Genomic DNA, 12,574 nt, shown 5'->3' on the forward strand with positions numbered 1-12,574 from the left:
CACATACACATAAATCTAAAGCATCTCTAAATGACAGCCCACACCACAAAATTTGAAGCACATTCCAAGATCTGATAATATATAGCCAAAATCTATAGCACAACCAAAATCTGCAACCAAACTTGTAGCAAAATCTGATGCAAAATTACACAATCAAGTACACAAAATCTGCTACCAAAGTAAGTGCTATCACAAAATCTGCTACCAAACCAAGTGCTATCACAAAATTTGTTATCAAGTGCACAAAAACTACTACCAAAATCTGTTTTGCTTAATGATCGATGCTTGGTCAGAACTTCGGCAACAACTAAAAAAGATGACTTTCGCTCTTCGCCTTCTTGTACACGAGCAGTCATCTTCTCTTCCCTCTCAGTATGAAAGATAATGGATGCATTGAGAAATAGTTTGGATCCATGAGAACGAAAGCAAAATAAGCGGACAATAATGAGGAAAGCACCACCATAAGGTAAGAGAGCAGGTAAATGCGCTATTCACATAAGTAAACTATGCACTACATGTGATGCTAAAGATGATTGGCACATTTTACTGGACATGCTATTTCACCACTAAGAAAGAGTTCTAGGTATCTAACTTTCAGATCATCTAAAAAGCGACGGCACAACAAGAGTAGCCGATGGATGATTTATGATGGGCTGGGCATCAGGTTTAGAAAGCTCAATTCTGAAACATCAAATGTATCACAATAATCATATGAATCATCATTTGCTCAACCCATCTACCAAAACACACAGGAGCCATGCAAAGGGGAAAACTGTCACACTTGACCAACGAGGCATCCAGCCGAGTACAAATGAAACAAAGTTTAATTTTTTCAACCTGTTTTTAATCATTAGAAAATACAAATAGCATTTTTCCAGACATTTAACAATACGAACAGCAAAAAAATACAAACATCACTTTGTACAATTGCTACTGATTACCATCTTTTAGTAAGTGAACAAGTAGTTTACCATTGTACAAACAACGGAGTGTGGAAGCTTTTTTACTAATGAGATATTCAAGCTGCACACTATGTTCAAACAACAGCAGTTTTCCAGTCAATTAATAAAAAGTAGCAGTTTTTCAACCAAGGCAACCAGCAGTTTTCAATGTACAAACAACAGTCAGTTAACGAACGATACCATCTTTCATGTATACCTCCAATGCATAAAGGTAAGCAGAGATAAGCTAAGTTTATGCAAAAGAATGAATTAAAAATTAACATGTCAGATCACATATAATGTTGTTTCAAGCGCTCTGGTAGCCCGGCAGCCCCTCCCCGGTGGCCTCCTCTCCGCTGGCCAACCCCAGCCTCCACATCGACTTTGCGAAAACACAAAAGGCCACTGTTACTCTGAAGTCTAAAATATAGTTAAGAAAATAAAATAGAATAGTATACCAGAAGAAATCAAAAGAATCAATAAAAAACATGGACTAGAACCCTAGATGTGTTATAAACAAAACAGAATTAATAGTTTTTCTTCCTAGCTAGTGAAAGTGGCCCGCCCCCATCTATTATATAATTAAAACGATATAAAACGAATGATGGTGATTTGACACTTTAAAAGTAAGATGTATCAACGGTGAAGATCAAAGGACACATATTTATTTTATTACACATCAAGGAAGGAGAGGGACATCTACTTTTTTAGGACAAGCGACATGGTAAATCGTGGCTACACATATATCTACGTTCATTTATTTAGGAAAGAAAGTTGGAGTTGTAACGTACCTACACATGATTAAAAAAAGCATAACTGCACACATGCCCGCTACACATGATTAAAAAAAGCATAACTGCACACATGCCCGTGTCTAACTAGGACTAGAGTCAAAATAGCTAGAGTTACCAATATATAAACATGTAATCCCATATAAAAAATACACAGATTCCAAGAAATATACATCATTTTTTTAGAAAAGGAGGTCAAACCTCCGGCCTCTCCATCAATTGATGCATGCAGCCATCTTATTAATTATTCTACAAAGGTCTAACAAGAGTATACATCAATCCATCCAAAGCCACCACTCACACCTACAAACTCGATAATATGGAGTGCTCTTACTCCACATATCTAAGACCGGTGTTGTTTCCAATCCATCCACATAATGTATCGGGAACAACAGCCGGTGCAGCACACCTAAAACGCACACCTCACGCACACGTTTTAGCAGCCGCCATCATCCTCGAACCACTGACCCATCTTCAGAAAAAGATCTGCATCATCCTTGCCAGTCCAATCATCCGTCGACGCCGCCACCACGGCGCCCAACGGCGCCACCGCCCTGCGCTCATCCGTCCAGATGCAAAGACTCTGGGAGATCTATCGTGCATAGCACCTGCCAACTAAGCATGACTCAGCGTAGAACCTGTCGACCAGGCATGACTTGAAAGCTCCACCGAAATTCTGTGCAAGAAATATACATCATGCACGTTGCATGTTGGAAACAAATCGTGTCCATGTACGCATGCATTCCTTTTTCCATGGGTGCGTATGCATGCCTTGCATGGGTGTGCAAAATCGGTTAGCTATGTATATATGTTTGTTTTATGTAGACTATATATTTTCTCTCTTGATTATATAATGAGTCCAGTTGTAAATTATAATAGTTTAAAATTAAAAAAGGCATATATATGTCGTATATTGAGTTGCGCCACAATCGGACAAAACAGAAGTCCATTTGATTTAACACGCAATGCTATATAACAAGTGTGCAAATTTACAAATGAACCTTAATTAGTTGTACGCACGTACGCCATAGGATTGGGAAATCAGGTTTATACATGCAACTCAAGCATAGGATTCACATGACGTCTTATATTGTGAGATAAAAAGAGTATCTTGGAAACAATGATCATCTGATTTCAGAATATGGAAAATATTTATTTATAGTATATGACATAGAAATTTAGTACTCCCCTGTGTCAAAATATAAGTTTTTTTGTCTAGATTGAGAAAAAAATGTCTTACGTTTCAAGGTAGAAGGAGTAATTTATGTGTAACACATAAAATATCGAAACTATATCTTAGAAAATAAAGGGAAAAACACCAATATACGTAAATATGCACAAACACTGTCACATATAAAAAGTATTTTCATCTGTCTAAGTTATTTTAAATGTCTCGCCATTAGTGGAAACACCCTCTCTAATGGAGTGAATAATCTACCTTGATCAGACATAAAGGAAAATCTAGAGTTTGATCCACTAATTAAGATTAAAAACACCTCTACTAGCTGTACGACTTATAGGTTTTCCTCACATGTTAAAATATTGTTTTCGAGACATTCGTTATATATGAGTCTTGGCAATTTTCAATAAAAATACAAAGTATAAAGATAGTCTGATTGAAACGAGAAGACACGAAAATGCATATAGACGCATACAAGCGTAAATAAGAAAAATAATCATAATATATATAACACAGTGACAAGATAAAAATATAAAGAATTGTAAAGTTTAGGTAGTATAAGTCATCAGTATATGCAAAACATATATTTAGAAAAGAAAACTTTTAGAACATTTATTGGTCAAAATATAACATATAAAAAAAGATAAGTGAAAATGAAATGGAAATAGCAAGAACTCTGATGTAGGAAGAATGGTATTCCTCTTCTACTGGCTAAGTTCTTATAGCATTTCGGTTATAAATGAGAAAGGGCAGTGACCAAGTAGTTGTACAAAGTCCTATTATATATGAAAAAGCTCAAGTAACTATCTAGGATGCTTTGCTTCATTTACCAATTGATATAAGTGGAGAAAATATAAACATACAATATATAAATATTTATGTTTTGTAGGAGCATTGGTAGTAGTACTGCATACCAAGACATGAACATATCGAAGTGCATTAGATTGGACAGGTACTTTGCCAAAGTAATTTTGACATGCCAATTACCGTGTTCATCTCTTTGGCAAACTGTTCGCCGTTGTGCACCACTAGTCGCGATAAGTTGCTACCAGTCCTTGCATTGTACTTGGTGTCAGTCCTCAATTGAGAGGGTGCACAAGTCTGCAAAATGTACAATTACATATTAGAATTGCTATCTAGAATACCCGAATGTCTTACAAGGGACATGATTAGTTCCAAAGAATGGAAGAAAGGGCAACTCACATAGAACACGTAGGAAGGCGCCTCCTGCAACATTTACATGTGGTATATGTTTAGAACTGTTGTCCAGAATAACCAAACAGCTTAATAAAAGTGACATGGATTAGTTCCAGAGAATGGGTGAAAGGGCAACTCACATCAAACACGTCGAAAGCCCCTCTCTGCAAAATTTACAAGTATATATGTTAGAAGGGAACATGTTGTCCAGGATAACAGTATTATTATGGATTAAAAGTGACATGGATTAGTTCCACGGATCCCTCCTCAATCCTTTGGGCCTTGTTCTGTTAACCATCTCCCAAGGCCAAGGGAATTAAGTAGGGTTGGAGGGGGTTGATTTTGATTCCCCCCGAGCCCTCAACCTCAATCCCCTTGGACCATCTCCAAACAGAACCAGGCCTTGACAACATCAACCAAGCAGATCACCACAAGTATACAGGTAAAAAGAGTAGTCTAGCTTTCTCCAACATCTAGTTTCACAGATCAAATATCACACTGAAGAACAAAGCCCAAAGAGAGAATATGATCCAAAGTTTTTTGAATCTAATCCAACCCAAACCACAAAGAAGAAGAGACAATATGAAGAAACATACCATCTCCAGCGCTTCCTCTTCCATCTGCAGCGCTTCCTTCAGCGACCACTCCTGCAAGTCGCCTCCGGTCTCCGTCACCGCTGCCGCCACCATGGTCAGGACTCAGGGTAGCGTTTTGCGCACGTGTGGTGTGGGTGCGTGCGCGCGCGGGTGCGAGTGTGTGCGGCAGCTTCATTCTCTCTTTAACTGACACAGAAGTTTGTTAGCCACAACTCAGTTCTTGAATATTAGTATATCATCTCAGTTTTCCTGGCTCCGCGTGAATGCGAACATCTAGAGGCAGCAAACATTATCGTCTAGTCTAGCTCATACATACGAATGCAATGGCAAAAGGTTACGAATCAAACTATGTACAGTAGTAGAAGCAAACACACAGCAACCCCGCACTGCACCATACCAAGCATCTGTCCATAGATCAGAATCAGATCCCCAAACAAAACCCTATCCATCATGGCATCTCTGGGATAACCAACAACTACAAATTACTGTACTACTTATATAGTCGAGCTGCTGCTCGAGAGAAAAAAGAAGGCATGATCGAACACTCCCGGGCCCATCCTTAATCACAAACAAGAACGAACAACTCGGCAGCGGAATCGACTCCGGTGGCGAGGGGATTCCGGGACCGGCAATGCGCTGGGGCCAGGAGCACGTCATCCCTGTCGGCGGTTGGCAAACTTGCGCAAACCCTAGAGGAATCAGGGCTCCTGGCGGTGCACGTGGAAGGTGATGGGCACTGGGGAGAGGGGATTTGGAAAGGTTTGGAGAACTTACAGGCAGGAGGAGGAGCAGGACAGGTGGTGGTGGCGGTGTTTCGGACGGATTGGCGAGTGCTCGACCCAGGAAGCGCCAAGGCTGAGCAAGGCGTAACAGATCTGGGCAAGGAGATAGATCATGGCGTGCTCCTCCCACGGGTTCCGGCCATCGAACTAGGGGCCGCTCACCTCTTGAAGCCGAGGATGGTGCCCGAGACGTAGAGCCTGACGCGCTGCCCCGTGCGTCCCTTCATCATGGCTGCCGCCGTCGGAGACGACGGGCACGGGGATTGGGGAAGAGGTGGGGACGAGGAGGAGGTGGGATCGTGAGGGGGGCGGGGACGGGAAGGAGGTGTTGGCGGCGACGAGGAGATGGGGACGAGGGAGGAAGAGTGGGATGGGGGATTTGAGCTAGGGTTTGTGCTACGGATATGGTTATCTCTTTTTCAGTTTTTTTTCTGTAGATAGATGGATGGATGGATGTGGGATGGAGAGATGGATGGATAGATGCATGGGCGCCATGTCACCGATCCGTGGGAAGGGTTTTGATTGGTTCGGAAAATCAGTGATTTAAAAATTCAAACAAAATCAAAAAATTTGAAAACATTCGTAGTGTGTCATTATATGTGATAAAGTTACCAGGTGAATAATAAACTTGTAATATGGCAATTATTTTGAAAAAGTGTTCTTAGAAATGAGCTATCATGTGTGAAGATTCATGGCTTTCAAGCCAAATGATCAATCTTATTGCCACATTGATGGCATAGTTTGTTGAAATAATCTCATATTGTGCACAAGGGTGTGTATTGGAATGACAAACAATGTTGCCTAAGAAATTTTTCATTTTCTTTGGACGGAAAATTCATTTTCCATTTTTCGAGTATCCAAAATGAGTTTTTTTTGTGAAGGACCTACCATATATTTGTTTCAAAATTGGACCAAATCATTTTTCTAACATACTAAGACATATTTAATGTGCAATTGACCAAATGGTTGTGTGTTAAAGGCTTTTATCCACCTCTCGTTAAAAAGAAAAAAATTCGTTGAATGAGCTGGAAGCAGGTCAAATTTGAACTGCAACTGCATTATAGTTTGCTCTTTATTTTTCCGAAAAATAATTTTTAGGTACACAATTATCTGTTTAATCACAGAAACACCAAAAGTTTTCCAATATTCAACCACTAGGTAGTAACGGTCATACCCGCCGTTTTGACTGCATTTTGAAATATCCATGAAAAAATCAAAAAAAACCAAAATAATGGAAAACCTTTGCATTGTGTCATTATATGTGACAAAGTTACCAGGAAAAATAATAACCTTGTAATACGACGATTATTTTAAAAAAAATGTTCTTAGAAATGGGCTATCATGTGTGAAGATTCATGGCTTTCAAGTCAAATGATCAATCTTATGGCGACATTCATGACATAGTTTGTTGAAATGATCTAATATTATGCACGAGGGTGCATATTGGAGTGTCAAACAATGTTGTTTAATGAAGTTTTCATTTTCCCTATATGTAAAAATCATTTTCCATTTTTCTAGTGTCCAAAATGAGTTTTTTTTGTGAAGGACCTACCATATATTTGTTTCAAAATTGGACCAAATCATTTTTCTAAAATACTAGGCTATATTTAATGTACAATTGACAAAATAGTTGGGTGTTAAAAGCTTTTATCCACCTCTTGTGAAAAAGAAAAATTTATGTCGATTCAGTTGGAAGCGGGTTAAATTTGAACTGCAACTGCATTATAGTTTGCTCTTTATTTTTCCCAAAAATAATTTATAGGTACATAAATATATATTTAATCAGAAATACATGGTACAATGGCTTGACGTCGAGGTTTGGATGGTGGTCGAGGGCCCCAACTCTAGAGCGCATAAACTTGCATGCCAGTCGCGTGGTCACCGCCTGACCGTTGCATTGCCACACGTTCTGGGTGGAATAGGCATGCCTGGTTGATTGGACACTCCCTAGGTAGGTGTTAGGAAGAAGAATACAATAGAAGAATCTCATGAGGATACTGAACTAAGCTCAAACATGAACGGTCAACCGGCTTCACCCCATTCTTTCTGGTATACGGGTCCGAGGCTATCATCCCTACGGATGTCGAGTTCGACTCGCCTCGGGTCACCCTGTGCACAGAAACGGAGGCGAAGGAGGCAAGAGAAGACGGTGTCGATCTGCTTGAGGAGGCACGGGACCTAGCCTTGAGCCAGACGACAATCTATCAACAGAAGTTGAGATACTACCACAACAAGAAAATCAAGCCTCTCTCTTTCGAAGAGGGTGACTTGGTACTCAGAAGAATCCAGCGCACAGCCGGCCAGTACAAGCTCTCCTCCCCATGGGAGGGACCCTTCATCATCAGTAGAGCATTGCACAACAATGCATACTACTTGATCGATGCCCAGAAGCCAAGGAAGCGCAAGAGGGACGATTCCGGCCAGGAGACGGAACGTCCATGGAACGCGGCGTTGCTTTGCCTGTTCTATTGCTAGAAGGAAAGTATCAAACACGGAAAGAGCATGCACGTATGTATCTTTCTCCCTCTTCAGGATTTCTAATGTATGCAATGAAAAGAGAATGCACATGTGCTTCTTTTTAGATTCATGACTAGAGTTTTCATTCATTTTGTGAGTCCCTTGGTCCAGCTCAAATGGGCTCGGGGGCTTGCTAGCCGCCCGAACGACTTCCTTTTTCTAGAAGATCACATAATGCACGCTGGACCGAACCCTGGTCGTCATGTAACAGCTACATACCGGCTCCCGGCTCTCCGGCTAGCGAGGCGACGCCAGGTAAGGCCGGATACATGAAAAGTCCGACTACAGAAAGGTTACCGGCTCGGGTTGGTTTGATCTTTTTGTGATCAAATTTTGGCCAGCCTCTGCTGGTCTCTGTTTGAGTGTTGAAGTCTTGATGGCTTCGAAAAATCTAAGCCCTATATTCCCAAAGTAAGAAGCCTCGACCCAGTCACAGACCGGCTGCCAGCTATCGGGCTGGCGGGGTGGACGCTAGAGGGAGTACAGGGGTTCGAGAAAAAGAATTCAAGCAGGAATCAAAATATAAAAATATAAAACAGCACGCATGGCAGTAAAAATATAATGCAGAACTCACACATTCAAAAGCATTGGCCCACGACCGAAGTTCATTACACACCCCTAGTGGGTGGAACTGTTGGACTGACAATTCATTGCAGACAACCAAAGAAAAAAAAGACAGGTTAAGGGGAGGCGGCCTCGTCCGTCGCCCCGGCTGTGGCTCTTGAAGTGGTGGCTTCACCATCACCGGATGCTCCCGAGGCGGTGGCGCCGTCTGCTCCGTGAGGGCTTTCGGCTCCGTCCTTGGCAGAGTTGGCATATGCCTCGCTGCTGGAGGCGGCGTTTTCCACCTCACGGGCCGCCTCGTCGGAGTTGCCTCCGGCATGGTAGGGCTGAAGGCCGTGCATATCTTCAGGGACCACGTTGCCGTCATCGCCCCGCTCCAAGTTGAGCTCATCCCATGCGGCGTACGAGGCGATGTTACTGGCCCTCAGAAATAGCTGCTTCTCCACGGCTTGCAGCTCCCCCTCTGAGCCGTCGTGCTGAGCGACGAGCTTGCCCAAGTCCAGGTTTCGGTACCAGGACTTAGCCAAGCGCAGGGCCATGTAGGCTCCAGCCTGCGCGGCTGAAGGGCGCCAGGCGTCGAGGCAATCATCGCCAGCCGCAAGCCAGTGGGAGAGCCGGCTCCACGGCATCAGGCCACAGAGCCTTTATCATCGACGAGCCTGTGACCTGGATCCGTTCCACGAACTCGCCTAGGGCGTGTAGTTGGGCTCTGAGGCCCACGCCGATCTACTCCACGCTCTAGCCGGAAGTGACGTCTACCTCTTGCCCGACCATGCGACGCTCCTCGCGGCTCACCTCGACAGCCGTTTCGGCTGCTTCCCATGTCTCAGGGAAGAGACCTGGGATAGGGGAAGGGGCGCAAAGAAGAATAAGAAGAGGAGGCGGCAAAGAAGAAAATTCAAGAGAAAACAAAGAGGACTCACGGTCGAAGTGGACGTCAGTCTTGTGGGCATTCTCCATGGCCTCGAGCTCCCGCACCTTGCTCGCTTGGGTGACGCGGGATACTTCTTCCTGGAGGGCCGCGACCGTCTCTAGCGCCTTGGCCAGCTGCGCCTGCCTCTAGATCAGGGCTTCCTCCTTCTCATTCAAGGCAGCGTCCTTGAGCTTCATCTCCTCGAGATGAACCGTCTCGAGACGCTCCATGTCGGCAGCAAGGGAGTTGTCCTTCTCCTGCAGGGAGGTGCACAACTGCTCCCGCTCGGCCTGGCGGGCCGCCTCGAGCTCCTTCTTCTCCGTCTGGAGAAGAGCCAGCTCATGCTGGAGCCGGCCAACCGCCTCGCGCAAGGCGTCCCGCTCCGCGACGGCCTCGCCCAGCCGGACCTGAAATTCGGTGACCTGGCGGTCAGCCGCCTGGTTCTAAGCCCGCAGCATGTTATATGCCTGCACCTGGGCATCATAAAGATCCTACGAGCAAAGCAAAGAAGAAGCAAAGTAAGATTCGGCCTAGTTAAATCATAACAGCCTGATTCTCGGGGGCTACATCCACTGGGCGCGCTAGCTTGCCCCCACAAAAAAAGGAAATCAAGAGATAAGCTCGAAGAGATTCGGCCCGGCCAATGCTTGGCCAACCCTATTCTCAAGGGCTACACCCAGTGGGTGCGCTCGTGCGCCCCCACTGATTCAAGAAGAAGAAGAAGAAAAAAACCAAGACAAAGAGGAGGCAAAGGACGAACCACTTACCCTGGTGCGTTCCTCCAGACGCTCCAGATCGCTGCCCGCCACGCGGGCTGCCTGCTCCACCTTGTACCGGCTGTTGGCAATCAGCGATACCAGCTCCGGGACACCTTTTAGTATGGTGCCAGTGGGCAGCGTCTGGCGCTCAAGTTTGGCCACTCAGCAAGCCTTCATAGGCCAGCTCCCGGCTCTGGGCCGGCTCCTGGAGCAGCCGGGCCACGATTGGAAACGACGATGGTGTCGTCTCCACGCGTCGGTATGGCCGCCGGCTCCGTCGACATCCCAACCGGCGACGTCTCCACAGCAGGAGGGGGATTGGCCGCGTTCTGCGCGTCCATGACCACCTCTGTCGCATCCATGGCCACCTCCGGTGTGTCCAGGTTTAGCTCCGGCGCGTCGGCCGCCACCCCAGCCTCCGGCGACTCATGGATCTCCTCAAGGTCCACTGGTGCAGAGGCATCCGACTCGGACGGCCTGTCCGCCTCGGCCCTCTGGGTACGCCTTGGGGCCGCCTCGCTAGCTGGCTCCTCCATTTGAACACGCGTGGAGGGGTCATGTCTAGCCTTCGTAAGCCTCTCCGCAGGCTTCTCGTCCTGGCTGGGCCGAGATCGGCCTTCAGTCATCTTCTCCACCGCCACCTCCCAGCAGCGGGCGGATTGTTCTTCAATTTCCTTCTGGACAGCGTCAGCCGCTGCCCAGCTGGCTCGCTCAGCGGCGGAGGCAGTATCTTCCTATATGTCCTCCGCTTGCCTGCCAAGTAGCGCTTTGAGGAACATGTCTTCACGCAAGACGAAGCAAAAAAGAATGAAAGGGAACTCTTACCCCGCGACGATGGGCACCTGCCTCCTGCCGGCACCAGCACGATGCTTCTTAGCGCCACCTGCTCGTACTCTGGCTGAAGGACCTATCGCGACTCCCTTGGGAGCCGGCCTTGAAGTTGTGGCACCCTTGCCTTTCCTCTGGGCCGCTTCAGCCGCATGGCGGCGACCGTGCGTCAGGGCTGGGCTAGTGACCTCCTCCACCCCATCGGAGTCTTCCTCGAAGGCTACATCAGATAAGGAGGGCGGAGTCTCATCATCATCTGTCCAATCAACAATGGAGGGCTTCAGATGCTCACCAGACGGCTCTGTGCCCTCTGACTCCCGCGTATCCTCAGAACCCTCGGAGGCGGACGTTACCACGTCGGGGGCAGGTGGTTGAGTGTCTACAGATTCCCGAACATCTACGCAATGGAGTCGGCGGTCGGCTCAAAAAGGAGATCCACTACAAGAAAAATAACTAGAAGAGCCTCAATGAGAGGGCTTACCATCGGAGGCAGACGGGACCTGTCGTAAGGGACCTACCCCCACCCCCAGTTCCCACCACCATCCATGTGGTCGGTGGAAATCTGGTTCACACCCCGCACCACCGCGCCGGCTGTGAAGTTCTTGGTGGAGATCCGGCAAGGATCATACTGGCCGCCCATCTGGCAAACCAGATGGGGCCGCCTCTGCAGGGGCAAGATCCTGCGGGTAATCATGGTGGTAAGCAGGTCGCGGCCTAGGAGGCCACGACCATTCAAGCTGTCAAGGTAGGCGCCGATCTGTGCTACCTCTGGAATCGGCTTCGGATACTTCGCCTGCCCGTTCAACCTCGCCATCGGAGGCTTGACGTCGAATGGAGGCATGTTGAGGGCGTCGTGTGCGGGGCTGGAGTTCTTCACATAGAAGATGACTTTCTGCCACTTCTTGATGGATTCTTGCAGCGGCATCTGGGGGAAGCCAGACTTCGACCGATGGTGCACCAGTGCGGCTCCGCACGGCATCATCGGGCGAGGACCGTCGAGCTTCTCCAGCTCGGCCTTCTCCATCTTCCTGGAATGCTTCTTGAGGAACAATAAGCTCTGCCAGAGGTCAAGGCGAGGCTCAATCCCCAGAAATCCCCCGCACGGGACGATGAAGGAAGACAACTGGAGAATGGCGTTCCGTGCCAGGTGGTGCGGCTGCAGGCTGAAGAAGGTGAGCCAGTTGGAGAAGAAGGTGCTCGCCGGAAGCCCAAAGCCCGTGTAGAAGTGCTCGTCAAACATGACGATCTCTACTTCCTGCAGCATCAGGGCGGTCTCGGCGTCGGGGATCCGCACCGTCACAAGAGAGGCCGGAGGCAACATCCAGCGGTGGCGGAGCGCCTCGATGTGGCTGTCGCAAATCTCGCTACCGAGCCAAGCTCCGTGGGACGAGCTCTTCTTCAAAGAGGAGCTGCTCGCCATGACTACGGGTGACGGATGCTTGGGAAGACTGGTGGCAACGGGTGGCGCAGTGGCGAAGGAGAAGATGAACACAAAGACAGAGGGTCT

The 12,574-nt window shown here is 46.9% G+C and overlaps 1 pseudogene; it reads right to left on the reverse strand.

The window, feature by feature from the left end:
- Nucleotides 1-654: 654 nt before the first annotated feature.
- Nucleotides 655-729, reverse strand: LOC123433673 (annotated as a pseudogene).
- Between the last annotated feature and the right edge of the window lie 11,845 nt (nt 730-12,574).

The sequence above is a fragment of the Hordeum vulgare genome, chromosome 2H (assembly GCF_904849725.1).
Source record: "Hordeum vulgare subsp. vulgare chromosome 2H, MorexV3_pseudomolecules_assembly, whole genome shotgun sequence".
NCBI classification, from domain to species: domain Eukaryota; kingdom Viridiplantae; phylum Streptophyta; class Magnoliopsida; order Poales; family Poaceae; genus Hordeum; species Hordeum vulgare.